Below are 14,038 nucleotides of genomic sequence, written 5' to 3'. Positions count from 1 at the left end.
GGTGGAGTCCACCAAAATGTTTAAGAGAAATCCACCCCGATCATAAGTTTTACTGGATACTAATGGGACATAAGCTGTAAAATGAGGCAGATCCAAAACTCCAATGGATCGCATATCCTAAAGAATGGTTAGGAAAAACCTACATTGAAACTTCCCTAAGATACATCCAAGTGGACAGCCCTAGATTTGGTGGGTCCCACAACAATGAAATGATGATGGCTAAGATTCAATGACTCTAGGGCCTACTGTGATGATGGGTGGTCTAGATGTGATGGGTCAGGGACCCATTTCACAGAAAAGAAAAGAAATGTGGAGAACGGGGGAAGAGATGTTAATTAGGTAGAGAATCTTGGTGAGTTGGTTTTTTTTTTTCAAATTTAAATTTTCCTCTCTCTCTCTCTCTCTCTCTCTCTCTCTCTCTCTCTCTCTCTCTTTGTTTTTGTTTTTTTTTTTAAAGGTTGGTTGGTTAAGCGAATAGACTCTTACAACGTTGGGTTTCTCTTAACTCCTCTTGTACATGAATTTAAATTGTGAATACCTCAATATTGGACCATTGGATCATAATGAAATTTAATGCCCAACTTACACTCAACATACTCTATCCAATAAGCTTAATATTGCCATATGATCATCTTAAGGTGGCAAAAATAGATTTCAACGGCTCTTACTCTTTCATGATCTCACGTGATGAGTGTGTGTGACCCATATGGAAACTAACCATTAGATTTGAAGTATATGCTCTACAAGCTACAGGTGGATGGTTTAATTTGTGTTTAGGTGGCTCAGTTGGTGGATACAAGTACGGTATATAATTGGATGGTTGAGATGTAAGATATATAGGTTAATGTATGGTTACTTTCATATTTAGCTTAGTGAAAGATATGTTTTTTTTTTTAATTAGATAAATAGATCATTGGGTTAATGGTCTAGATTAATGATTTAATAAATTGAACTAAAGTTTAAAAATGGATGGATGAATGAATGCTCACATACCTTGTACGATGAATGAACGGGTGAGTTTAATGTGTGATCCATAGCTAGATTTGAGCTAGTTAATGCATGAACGGATGGTTTTAGGCATACAGGTGAAGGGAGTGCACATACACATATACATATATACACACCAAAACAACACAATTTAATTCAATGGTTTATACTAACAAATCGATCCATATCAATGGTCTCATCTTGTATAAATTGAATGATGCAAGTATGCATGGATGTATGGGTGGATGCATGTATGCTTAAATGAATGCATGTGTATGTATATGCACGTGTATACACAAGTACAAAAATTCGGGTCATTACAACTTGCCATCCAATCCATTCATAATATGCATCCCATAAGGAGAATCCCTAAAAATCATGCCATTCCAAAACTCGGGTGGTCCATATCATATGATTTTGCACTATGTGACCCACCTGAGTTTGGATTAGTTATATGATGGATGGAGTGGATCACGCACACATCACAGTGGGTCCCACTGGCGATATTGTGGCAGGAAATGGATTGGCTACTCCCCCTGGCACCAGCCCTATGGCTGATGGTCGGTGCTATGTGGGGCCCACCATGATGTATGTGTTTCATCCAAATCGTTCATCCATTTTTTACATGTCATTTTGGGGCTTGATCCCAAAAATGAGAGGGTTATAAATCTCAGGTGGACCACACCACAAGAAAATAATAATGATTGGATATCCACCATTAAAATCATCCTAAGGACCACTGCACTGTTTATTTGACATCCAATCTATTGATTATGTCATACAGGCCCAGATGAAGGGATAAAACAAAGATAAGCTTGATCCAAAACTTTTATGCCCCCAAAAATGTTTTTAATGGTCAATGCTCATTCAACACTGTTTCCTATAATGTGGTACACTTGAGATTGGGATATACCTCATTTTTGGTCTCATACTATAAAATGATCAAGAAAAATAGATGGACAGCATGGATGAAACACATATATCATGGTGGGGCCCATAGAGCACCGGCCAGCAACCATTGGCTGGTGGCATGGGGAGTAGCCAATCCGTTTCCATTGCAGCATAAGCATATTATCTAATATCATGATATTATCTACTAACAGGCCTGGGGCCATCTAAATAGTAGAATCAAATAAGTGAAATTAGATGGGTGATGGACTCCTCTCTACTTTTGTGATGCATATGACTGTGGGACTTAATCTATATGCGGAATAGGCCCACGGATCTGTCTGTGCATGGGACATGGCGATCAGGGGTCCAGATAGCTTACCTAGCTGAGACGCCGCCATGGAAGCCAGATAAAAACACCAGAATACCAGAATTCCTTTAGAGCTTAGGATCTTCCTCTCCTTCACACCTTTTCTGCAAATCAGTAGATGGTACTCGAATTTCTGCTATGGTGTAGGATCGGGGACCCAGCTCTCTTTTATAGAATCTGTGAAGAGAGAGTTTGAAACCCATCACAACTCTCTCTCCCACGCTCCACATTGTAGCATCCTAGTGCAACTCAAATTGCTGTCTGCGTAAGACAGCTATAGCATTCCAGCCCCAGTACGCAAAGCTGCGCAGATAGACTGCGCAGTGCATCACATGAAGTGGGGCCCATTGGTCTACTCAATCATCTAGTCCAACTGAATGACAATCCAAACCGTTGATCAGTAAGGCCCACTAAATAGAGTTCTTACATTCTCCCACTTGGGCCTCATTGAGCAATGTCAGTAATAGTCATATAGAATAATTTTGAAAATAAGTTTTGATCCTTTAAGAAAATATCCAAATGGTTAACCAATGAAAACAGTTGGATAGTACGAGTAATGCTATTCAATCTGGTCCATCAAGACAGTCAGTATCGTAGCGCTGTAGTTATCACAACATTTAATTTAGGTGAAGTGAGTCTAAGTGCGATCACAAATACTTTCAATCTTAACGACATAGATCACGAATTAGGAAATATGGTATAAGGATTACACACTTTAGTGTGATATTATGTGCCTATCCTTAAGAGGTCCTGAAGCTTTTACATGTCTCCAGTGAGACACGACTGTAGTTCTACTTACTCATAATTTGCGCATATATATAGAGAAGCAGAAATAAATCTTTACATCAAAATCATCCAAACAAAACTGTATAAAACAAGATCTCTAAGTGTCTGTGAAAATCAAAGTACGCTCAACTCCCACTAACTAAAAACATCTGTGGGATCAATGACTCTCATGGATGTTACATGCTCCTGAAATGGCATGATAGGGAGCCCTTTAGTGAGCGGATCTGCAATCATCTGCTTAGTGCCGATGAATTCCACGAACACTTGATGATTCTGAACTCTTTCCTTTACAACAAAGTATTTGATGTCGACATGCCTCGACCTTGACGAATGCTTGTTGTTATTAGAGAAGGAAATAGTAGCTGAGTTATCGCAAAATATTCTCAATGGTTTCGAGATATGCTCCAGTACCCGCAAACTTGAGAAGAAACTCTGTAACCATTGTGCCTGATTAGATGCCTTATGACAGGCAATAAATTCAGCTTTCATAGTGGATGAGGCTGTGGTAGACTGTTTCACGCTTTTTCATGACACAGCTCCTCCCACCATCATGAAGATGTATCCTGAAGAAGACTTCTTAGTGTCAACGCAGCCTATGAAGTCTGCGTCTGAATATCCGATCAACTCCAATTGATTAGATCTCCTGTATGTGAGTCTGAAGTCTTTCGTTCTCTGAAGATACCATAATACTTTCTTTGCAACTATCCAATGTTGCATTCCTGGATTAGATAGATATCTTCCCAATATTCAAGTGACAAGGGCGATGTCCGGTCGCGTACAAACTTGAGCATACATGATGCTTCTTACTACTGATGCGTACGGAAATTCTTTCATTCGATTCTTTTTTAAATCATTTTTTGGACACTGAAATAAACCAAATTTGTCGCCCTTCACAATGGGCGACTTTCCTTAAGCATAATTTTGCATACCATACCTTTCGAGTACCCTAGTAATATAGGCCCTCTATGACAAGCTAAGCAGTCCAAGTGTTCTGTCACGGCGAATCTCAATGCCGATGACGTAAGAAGCTTCACCAAGGTCTTTCATTTCAAACCTTTGAGATAAAAATTTCTTGGTGTCGCTCAACATCCTGGTATCACTGCTAGCTAACAGAATGTCATCAACATATAAAATCATCATAACGAACTTACTCTCACTGGTTTTAATGTAGATGCATTCATCTGCAGTGTTTTCTACAAAGTCATATGAAGAAATTACTTCATAAAACTTAAGGTACCACTGCCGTGATGCCCGTTTCAACCCATAGATGTACTTCTTAAGTTTGCAAACCAAATGTTCTGAGCCAGTAGCTACAAAACCTTTGGGCTGCAACATGTACACATGCTCATTCAAATCCCCATTGAGAAATGCAGTCTTTACATCGATCTGATGTAACTCTGAATCCATATGAGCTACAAGAGCCATTATGATCCTGAATGAGTCTTTCTTGGATATTGGTGAGAAAGTCTCCTTAAAGTCAATGCCCTTACGTTGGTTAAAACCCTTGGCAATAAGTCTAGCTTTATATCGTTCGACATTACCTTTAGAGTCCCGTTTGGTTTTAAATATCCATTTACAACCAATCGGCCTTATTCCAGTGGGTAACTTTACAAGATCTCATACTTTATTGTACTGCATGGATTTCAACTCATCTTTTATAACATTAAACCAATGAGAAGGATCAGCACTTTGTTTGACTTGTGTAAAGGATTTAAGATCCTTTTCCACCCCTATGTCAAAGTCGTATTCCTATAAGTATACGATGTAATCGTCTCGATTTACAGGTCTTCTCTCTCTTTCAGATCTTCTTAATGGTTCAGCTTGTTGGGTCTTATCTTAATTTTCTTCATCAGTGGTTTGTATATGAGGTTCTACGTGGTGCTCTGCAGTGACTGCAGAATCGACTGCATCATTAATGTCCACGTGATCTGGATTGACTATGACAGGAGTCACAGTCCTTTGTTCCTCAAATACAAAATTTCTTATGTTCGTGCTCCCACTATTTTCAGTGTCCTCAATGAATCTGGCATTCCCAGTCTCAACAATCCTGATGGAGTGGGAAGGACAGTAGAATCGATAGCTTTTTGATCTTTCTGTATATCCAATGAAGAAACAACTTATGGTTCTAGGATCAAGCTTCTTTTCATGCGGGTTATAAATTTTGGCCTCAGCAGAACAACCCCAAACATGTAAATATCGGAGACTTGGTTTTCTCCCATTCCACAACTCAAAAGGAGTTTTGCTTACTGCTTTGTTGGGAACCTTGTTTAATATATGAACTGCAGTTTTGATCGCATCACCCCACAGAGATTCTGACAATGTTGAATTGCTGACCATACTTCGCACCATATCCATAAGGGAGCGATTACGTCTCTCAGCAACTCAATTCTGCTCTGAAGTACCAGGCATAGTGTACTGAGCAACAATGTCACAATCCTACAGGTATTTAGCGAATGGCCCTAGATTGCGTCTTGATTCGTCATATCTACCATAGTATTCACTACCACGGTCAGATCTGACAGCTTTAATTTTCTTATCGAGTTGATTTTCAACCTCAGCCTTATAGATTTGAAAAGCATCCAGGGCATCTGATTTCTCACTGATAAGGTATAGGTACCCAAAGCGATAGTAGTCATCTATAAAGGTAATGAAATATTTGTGGCCACTCCATGAGGCTGTAGGGAATGGTCCACAGATATCTGTATGTATAACCTCTAATAGATCTACACTCCTGGTTGCACCTTTCTTTCTCGTTCTAGTCTGTTTCCCTTTTATGCAATCAATGCATACTTTATAGTCAGAGAAGTCTAGAGAATGTAAAATTCCTTCTCGCACAAGCCTGTCTAATCTCTTACGAGATATATGACATAACCGCCTGTGCCACAACATGGAAGAATTCTCATAGTCTAGTCTTCGCTTGGATCCCACTACATTTCCATGCAAGGTATTAATATTATAGACGTGAGAGGCAATCAAGTCTAACTGGTATAAGTTGTTTACTAAAGAGCCGGTTCCAACTTTAATCGAATTAAAGTAAATACTAAAACTTTTATTTCCAAAGTGGAACGAATATCCCAACTTATCTAAAAAGGAAATTGAAACTAAATTGCGCCTTATAGACGGCACACAGAATGTATTTACTAAATTCAAAAAATGACCAGTCTTCAACTTAAGCCTATAGACTCCTATTGCCTCCACGTCAACTTTGACACCATTGCCTATGTATACTGAGCGCTCCGCATCAATTGGTGGCCTGACCTGTAGTAATTCCTGCATAGAAGTACATATGTGAATAGTAGTTCCTGAATCTATCCACCAGGAATCCATTGACACATCGGTCAGATTATATTCAAAACAGACAAGAACAGAATGATTACCTTTCTTTATGAGCCAATCCTTAAAACCTTCGTAGTCTTTCTTTAGATGACCCGTCTTTTTACAAAAGAAGCACGGTTTGCCTTTAACCCGTTTGCATTTAGATCCATTTCCAGATTGATTCTCATCGTTTCCAGATGGAGGACTAGAGAATCCATTATTAGAACCTTATTTCCTTTTCCTTCTACCTTTATTCCCTTGCCCATGCCCTTGTCCTGAAGTCACCATATTAACATTTTGAACTTTTATCATCTGTCTGATCCTGTCTTCTTCTTGGACGCACTGAGTGATGAGTTCATCCAATGTCCACATGTCCTTCAGAGTGTTATAGTTTACCAGGAACGTGCCGAATTGGGGAGGTAGGTTGTTCATGATCAAATGAACCAGTTGATCATCAGTGAGTACAAGCCCTAGAGCACGGATCTTAGAAACAACTTCCATCTGTTGTACAATGTATTCACGGATGTTGCCTTTTTCATCGTAGGACGAGCGAGTCAATTTATTCAGAAGAATGCCTACTTCAGATTTATCAGATTTCTTGAATCGTTTTCCCATTTCAGTCAGGAAAACTTTGGCCTTATCTGTTTCAGGCATGACACCCTTCATCGATTCAAAAATTGAATACTTAATGACTTTCAGGCATGTATCATTTGATCTAAACCATGCAACCCATCTATTATATTCAGCTTCAATGGCATTATCAGATGGCTTTGACGGTTCTGGTGTTATCAGGACAAGATCTAATTGAAGACAGCCCAGTACAACTTCAATGGCGTTCTTCCATTGAGCGTAATTAGATCCATTAAGGGCAGAGACTTGATTCTGGTTAGTTGGAATTGATACTGAAATAAAAGAGATGTATTTATACTCACATTAGTTCATAATTTCACAAAGCAATTTAGTGAATGTAAACAATTATCAGGCATAGTTAATCAATTTAGTTGCTAAGGGAGGCATCAACTGAATCATCCAAGATGAAAATGGGCTCAACCATCATATCCTAGTGAGAATCTGTTACATCATCATCATTCCTCCTGTGAGAGGTAATAACAACATGTTAGTGATCCTCCTGAATATGAAGCTAAGTGATGTAAGTCATGTAAATCTGAGACACTCAACACCTGTGGGTGAGATGAGTCTTTCAGCTTTATATTACCAGCACCATTTACTTCACTCATTCACGACTGTCAAACAGTAATCGTCTGTGTTTTCGTTACTGTACGCATGAAAAAGTGAACGCAACTGTATGCAATCCTCATTATCCCAATGTTATAAGTATGTACTTGTAAAGTTTTCATCGATTGAGGTCACTATGGTGGCTAACACAACCGAATCCAAAACTACAAATATAGACTTTAGGATTACTATTATAATCCTGCCTCTCAATGGATTATATCTAAATTATTCTGATGTGGCCCACAAGATGGTTGGTTTTGATCATTGGAAAATAGATGAACTATAGAGAGAAACTGTCAGATATGTTTCGCTTTCTATGATCCAATGGTCTATGTAAGACTATTAAGGATGGGTAATGAGCCTAAATAGGGGCTTCATCAGGATTTAATCTGAATGATCTATACATCATCCTTAAAGCACTCATAATTAGATTATCATAAGATGGACAGTAATAATCAACAATCCGTTTAATTCAACAATAGTGTATACACACCCTTGATCCCCACCTAGTGAATATTTTATATAAGATGCCTATAAAATACATCATGGATGGTTTAGATCAATTAATCAATGTTTAGAATGTAAACACCAATGTCAATCATATTCGTGTGTGGCCCATCAATGGTAATGAAAATCGGGCCCAGAAATCTTATATAAGACTAGGCTCAAAAACAGGTGAGTGGGCCCAGATTGGGCCCATCAATTCATCAGGCCCAGTAAAGGAGAATCGGTCAGACTTATTATTTGTGGGTCCAGATCCGAATGGACTGTAATCGGGTCTGTTGATCCGATATAATATAGGTCGATTCACAACCTATCGTCCGCCGCAAGAGGGAAAAGAGGAAAAAAAAATTCGGCCTTTTTCTATCTGCCGCACGCAACAGCTGAAGAGAGGGAGATGAAATCTCTAGCTACCGCAGCTGTACGAGCAGACAGCCAAGAAGATCGGCCACCAACATCTTCCACGATCCCGTCTTGTTCTCCGGCAGTCCTGACGCCAAAAATCGGACAGAAAAGCTGCGATCCTACACCATAGCAGAAATTCGAGTCTCATCTACTGATTTGCAGAAAGGGTGTGAAGGAGAGGAAGATCCTAAGCTCTAAAGGAATTCTGGTATTCTGGTGTTTTTATCCGGCTTCCATGGCGGCGTCTCAGCTAGGTAAGCTATCTGGACCCCTGATCGCCATGTCCCATGCACAGACAACTCCGTGGGCCTATTCCGCATATATATTAAGTCCCACATTATAGCATCCTAGTGCAACTCAAATTGCTGTCTGCGTAAGATAGTTATAGCATTCCAGCCCCAGTACACAGAATTGCGCAGATAGACTGCGCAGTGCATCATATGAAGTGGGGCCCACTGGTCTACTTAATCATCCAGTCCAATTGAATGACAATCCAGACCGTTGATCAGTAAAGCCCACTAAATAGAGTTCTTACAATGACATGAGGTGGATTGTCACCCTTTAACTCTAGAAGATTTCTAAGATCGTGTGGATACCAGCGGGCCTATTCATAGTAGACAGTAGCCATGTAACATTTAACAAAGAAAAGGCCAGATATTTGGTGGCTAGGATTTTTCAACCATTGGAGTGGCTCTATCAAAGGTGTTAACGATCAGAACGACTGCTTAGATAACTGAATACCGGGCCTTATTTCAGCTAAGTGCCATAGGATATTTAATATAGACATGGTACAATATAATGGTATGCATTTCACCTTTTTCTGGTGATGGGAATTTCCTGCAGCCACTAGAAGAGGGATTCCGTGCAATCAAGAACTCAGTGGAGCCCACCCCAATGTCTCTATCACGTCCACTTTGTCCATCAGTTAAGCAACGTTAGGGTGAGCATAAAAACAAGGAAGGTTCAAATTTCAAGTAGCCTACTGCAAGATACAGGTAGAGTGGAAACAACCACCACTGAAACTTTCCTGGGGTGCATCTTAATGTTTATATGCCATCCAAACTGTCTATAAGGGGGCTCCTAACCAGATGAAGAGAAATAACAAATATCAAACCTCATCCAAAACAACTGAGACCACAGGATAATTTTGATGGCGGGTGTCTAATCCACCATTTCTTGTGGTTTGGCCCACTTAGTTTTGAATATACCCAATTTTTTTACTTCACGTCATGAGATGAGGCGGCGTAATAAACGAATGGACAAAATGTGTATAAATAAGCATCCTGGTGGGGCCCGCAAATATGGGAACGGGTTGTGGGAAATTTGCATGCGTGGCAACTCATGGACCGTGCACACGAGGAGTAGGTGCAAGTCCGTATTACCGGTGGACTCCACCTTAATGTATGTGTTTTATCCATGCCGTCCATCCATTTTGAAAGATAATTTTAGGGCTTGATCCCAAAAATGAGATAAATATTAAACTCAGGTGGACCACACCATAGGAAAAAGGAGTGATTGAACGTCCACCATTAAAAACGTCCTAGGGCCTACTGTAATGGTTATTTGACATCTAACCTGTTGATTAGGTCACACAGAATTAGATGAAGGGAAAAAATATATATCAGCTTGATCCAAAACTTGTGGCCCCCAATAAGTTTGTAATGGTGGGCATTCAATCAATGCTATGCGGTCCACTTGAGATTTGGAGCAACCTCATTTTTGGGCTCATGCTATAAAATGATATGGAAGAAAGGGTGGACAGCATGGATGAAACACCTGCATCATGGTGGGGCCCATAGAGCACCGACCACTAGCCATTGGGTCACTAGCCAATCTGTTTCCAATCACACAGCTGGCCATTTTATCTTTTACTGTCCATTTCATGGCAATAATGTGATATCCATGATCATCCACAACATAGACCCAATTTGGATGGTCAGAATTTATGTCTATTTCCTGATAAGTCACCTCCATTTAGTAGAGAATTTAAACCTTTGAGGACCCAACTTGGATCCTTGCTCTTGCTCAGGTGGTAGACTCTCGGGAGTTTCAACACCCAGTCAAGGGTTCAAGTATCCATAGGTGGTGAAAGGGCACTACGGCGTGAGTGTGTGGGGGTGTGTGTGCGTGTGTAAACAAAAAAAAGTTACTTATGCTTTAAATAATTTATCTTGATTTCTACTTACTAAGATAAAGTGATTAAGTAACTTTAATTAAAAAAGTTGCGTATAATTGATCATAAACCTAACTTACTTGACTCAAATAAGGTACTTCATCTATTGTTATAAGTAGAAAAAGTAATTTACTTAGTGGTATCCAAACAACCCTAGGAAATATAAGTTAATTGATAGTCTATTTGATGTCGTGGGCCGTTGAAGACATGGCATACATTTTAAATCACTGTCGGCAAGTTATAGTCTCAAAATTGGATTTGTTCAACAATCCAAACTTTTGATTAGTGCTAAAATAGGACCATCTGATACTTTAGGGGGGAGTTTGCCTCAGGGTACTAGATGAGATTGGGTGGGATAGAATTGCATTTGGTCCTGTGCAATTCCATCAACATTGAGGATGGGAAATGTTGGGATTAGGTGGGATGGAATTGCATTTGGTCTCATGCAGGATTTTTGTGGATTTTGAAATCCACTACACATGTGGGCCCCACATTGATGCATGCATTTATCAATGCCATCCATCCATATACATTGTTTACATGTGACTTCTGATTATATATGTGTACAAGTGAATGGCATCCGATGTGAATTTGGTTTATTAATTACAATTCCATGGTCCACTAAACATGCTTTTGCTTAACCTAGTGCTTTCCAGTAGCAAAAACTTTATCCCAAACATGGAATTTGATGGCTACAATACCACAGTATTTGTAGACATACAATTATTGTGCAATAATGATGTTAATCCCATCTAATACAGTTCAATATCATTCAATTCCGTGGATCAAACACACTCCTATTCCAATAAGTCTCCACCAATCTACAATTAGATTACAAGTAACTAAAAAGTTTTTGTTCACAATTTAGATTATTTAATTTAAATGACTTGTATGTCACTCCTGCTATTTCAATGTAATTTCTAAATATCTTACATAGTTTATTTTATTTGATTATATCTTTTTTTTTATTGAAGTGTACTTGAAAATGTCCTTGCAGCGAGATCTCCTCTAAAAATGTACCTTTCAGGTCTAGTTTCCATGGAGAATATATACAAATCTTTTGCTTGGAAGGCAAAATAGAGAGTGGGTTTCGGAACACAGTGTGCAATCTTGGACACGGGTTGGGAGAGGAACTCTCACAGTACACGTGTATGAGGCTGGTGTTGTTCATTCGGTGGGGAATGTGGTCCACCATGTATATGCCTTTGGTCTGAAAATCAAGTTGGTCCACTTAAGCATCGGCGTGGCAATGGGCCAGGCTGCTTCGTCTAGCAAGGGCGACTCCATCTTAAAGGGCAAGGATTTGAGCTACTAAACTTAGCTTGAGGTTTGGGCTTGGGCCTAAAATTTAGGTTCGTTGTTTGTGAAGGGCTGGACCATGGTTAATGATGAGTAGATCAGCTCCGACCAACAAATGACCCTAGTGTATATTGTGATACTAATGTACTTATTTAAGTCCATGTATATGATGAATAATTGAGTGGGATATATGATTGGCTAATAAATGCTAATATTTGATATAGATATGCCATAAAAAAAATATCTTCATACTATGAAAGAGCATGAAAATTCAGAACCGTGCCCATGGCATTTATAAACAAATTGTATAGCTAGGGTATGTTTAGAACATAGGATTGAGTGATATGGAATTGTATTTGGTTGAATGTAAATTCTATCCGGCATTTGAAAATGATAGGAAAGATCAAACTAATATAGGTATCATATCTTTAAGTCCTAATAGTAAATAGGACAGGATTTCTTAAATCCATTGTATACGTGAGCCCTCTTTTGATGCATGCATTTCATCCATGTCGTCCATTCATATATGCTCTTTAAATGTGATATTCAAGTTACATATGCATATAGGTACCTACCACTAATTGTGAAACATGATTCGTTGATTAGAATTCCATGATCTACCAAATGCATGTCTTACTTAATACCGTATTTATTTCAAATGAAGAATTTGATCCCAAATATGGGATTGAAATATCAAAATACAAGGTATTTCTCAACATGTAATCATTGTGTAATAATGATGTTAATTCCACTTAATGCAATTCCATACCATTTAATTGCGTTTTTAACGGGCTATTAGCATGTAACTTATTTTTAACTCAAAGGATCAACATTGGCCTGACCTCAATCCATCCTCGCCATATTCTCACCTTCACTCAATGCTAGTTAAACCTAACTCTCTTGTGCGCGGCCAATGTCAAGCCTTGCTCCTCTTTAGCTTAGCAAGACTAGGGCCATGACTTAGGGCTATAAGATTGGGTAGGCCATCATCTTGACACATTGCGACCCATATTCGAGTGAGCCAAATGGATGTGGTGGAAAAGTACAAGAATAAATTGATCAACATTTTTCTCCCCATGGAGTAGATTTGTGGACGTGAAATGCATTTGCCTTTGCCATCACTGGGTACATGTAGGGGGGAGCTATCTAGGGCCACTTTAATGTCGGTAAGAAATCTACCATGATAATCAATTTTGCAAGATCATAGTAGGATGAGATCCAAAGATGTGGCATATCCAAATTTTGGGTGGACCATGCTACAAAAGTAGTTGGAATTAAACGGCCTCTATTGAAAACTTTGTAGGACTACAAAAGTTTTGGATTAAAATGACATTTGTGAGTTGTTCCCATTGTGAATAAACTTATGAACAATTAGATGGCATATGAAAATCATCATAAGCCTTGTAAAAGTTTTAACTTTGAGCATGTACATTCTAATTGTCCCCTATCATGTGACCCACTTAACTTTTAGATTTGCCTCATATTTAGACTCAATGTGATCATGTAAAACTAATGAAAAGAGTAGAATTCTCATACACCATGGCAGACCACTTATGTTGGGGATTAACAATTTCAAGTTCAATGCATGAGATACGTGGTAGAGTGGATGAGTCAAAATTGTTCTTTTGAGGCTTCCAATGGTGAATATGTCTCATCCACAAATCATAATATTTGGACAAGAGTTTATTACCAAGGTAGAATTAAAATCTACCTTAATTAGATAATTAAATAGGTTTTAAATTTGTTTAAACCTCTCACGGCTTTTGGAAAAAGCTACAAACTAAACGTTTCTTTTTCTTCTATCTTTCTTTTCTTAAAAAGATGTACGTACAAAATATATATATTCAATGTCTTCTCATTTTTCTTATTCTTTAAGAAATAAAAAGAGAATGAAAATAAAAATAATAAATAAATAAAATAATTTACCTTTTCTTGTCATTCTTCTTTTTCTTTTTTTCTTCAACATTTTCTATAAAAAAAGATGAATAAATTAGAAAATTAACTAATAAGCAAAAAAATTATTATTAAATAAAAAAGAGAGTGAAAATAAAATATCAATAAATAAAATAATGTACCTT

This window comes from Magnolia sinica, chromosome 5 (assembly GCF_029962835.1).
Source record: "Magnolia sinica isolate HGM2019 chromosome 5, MsV1, whole genome shotgun sequence".
Taxonomy (NCBI): domain Eukaryota; kingdom Viridiplantae; phylum Streptophyta; class Magnoliopsida; order Magnoliales; family Magnoliaceae; genus Magnolia; species Magnolia sinica.
Note: the sequence above shows the minus strand (reverse complement) of the source record.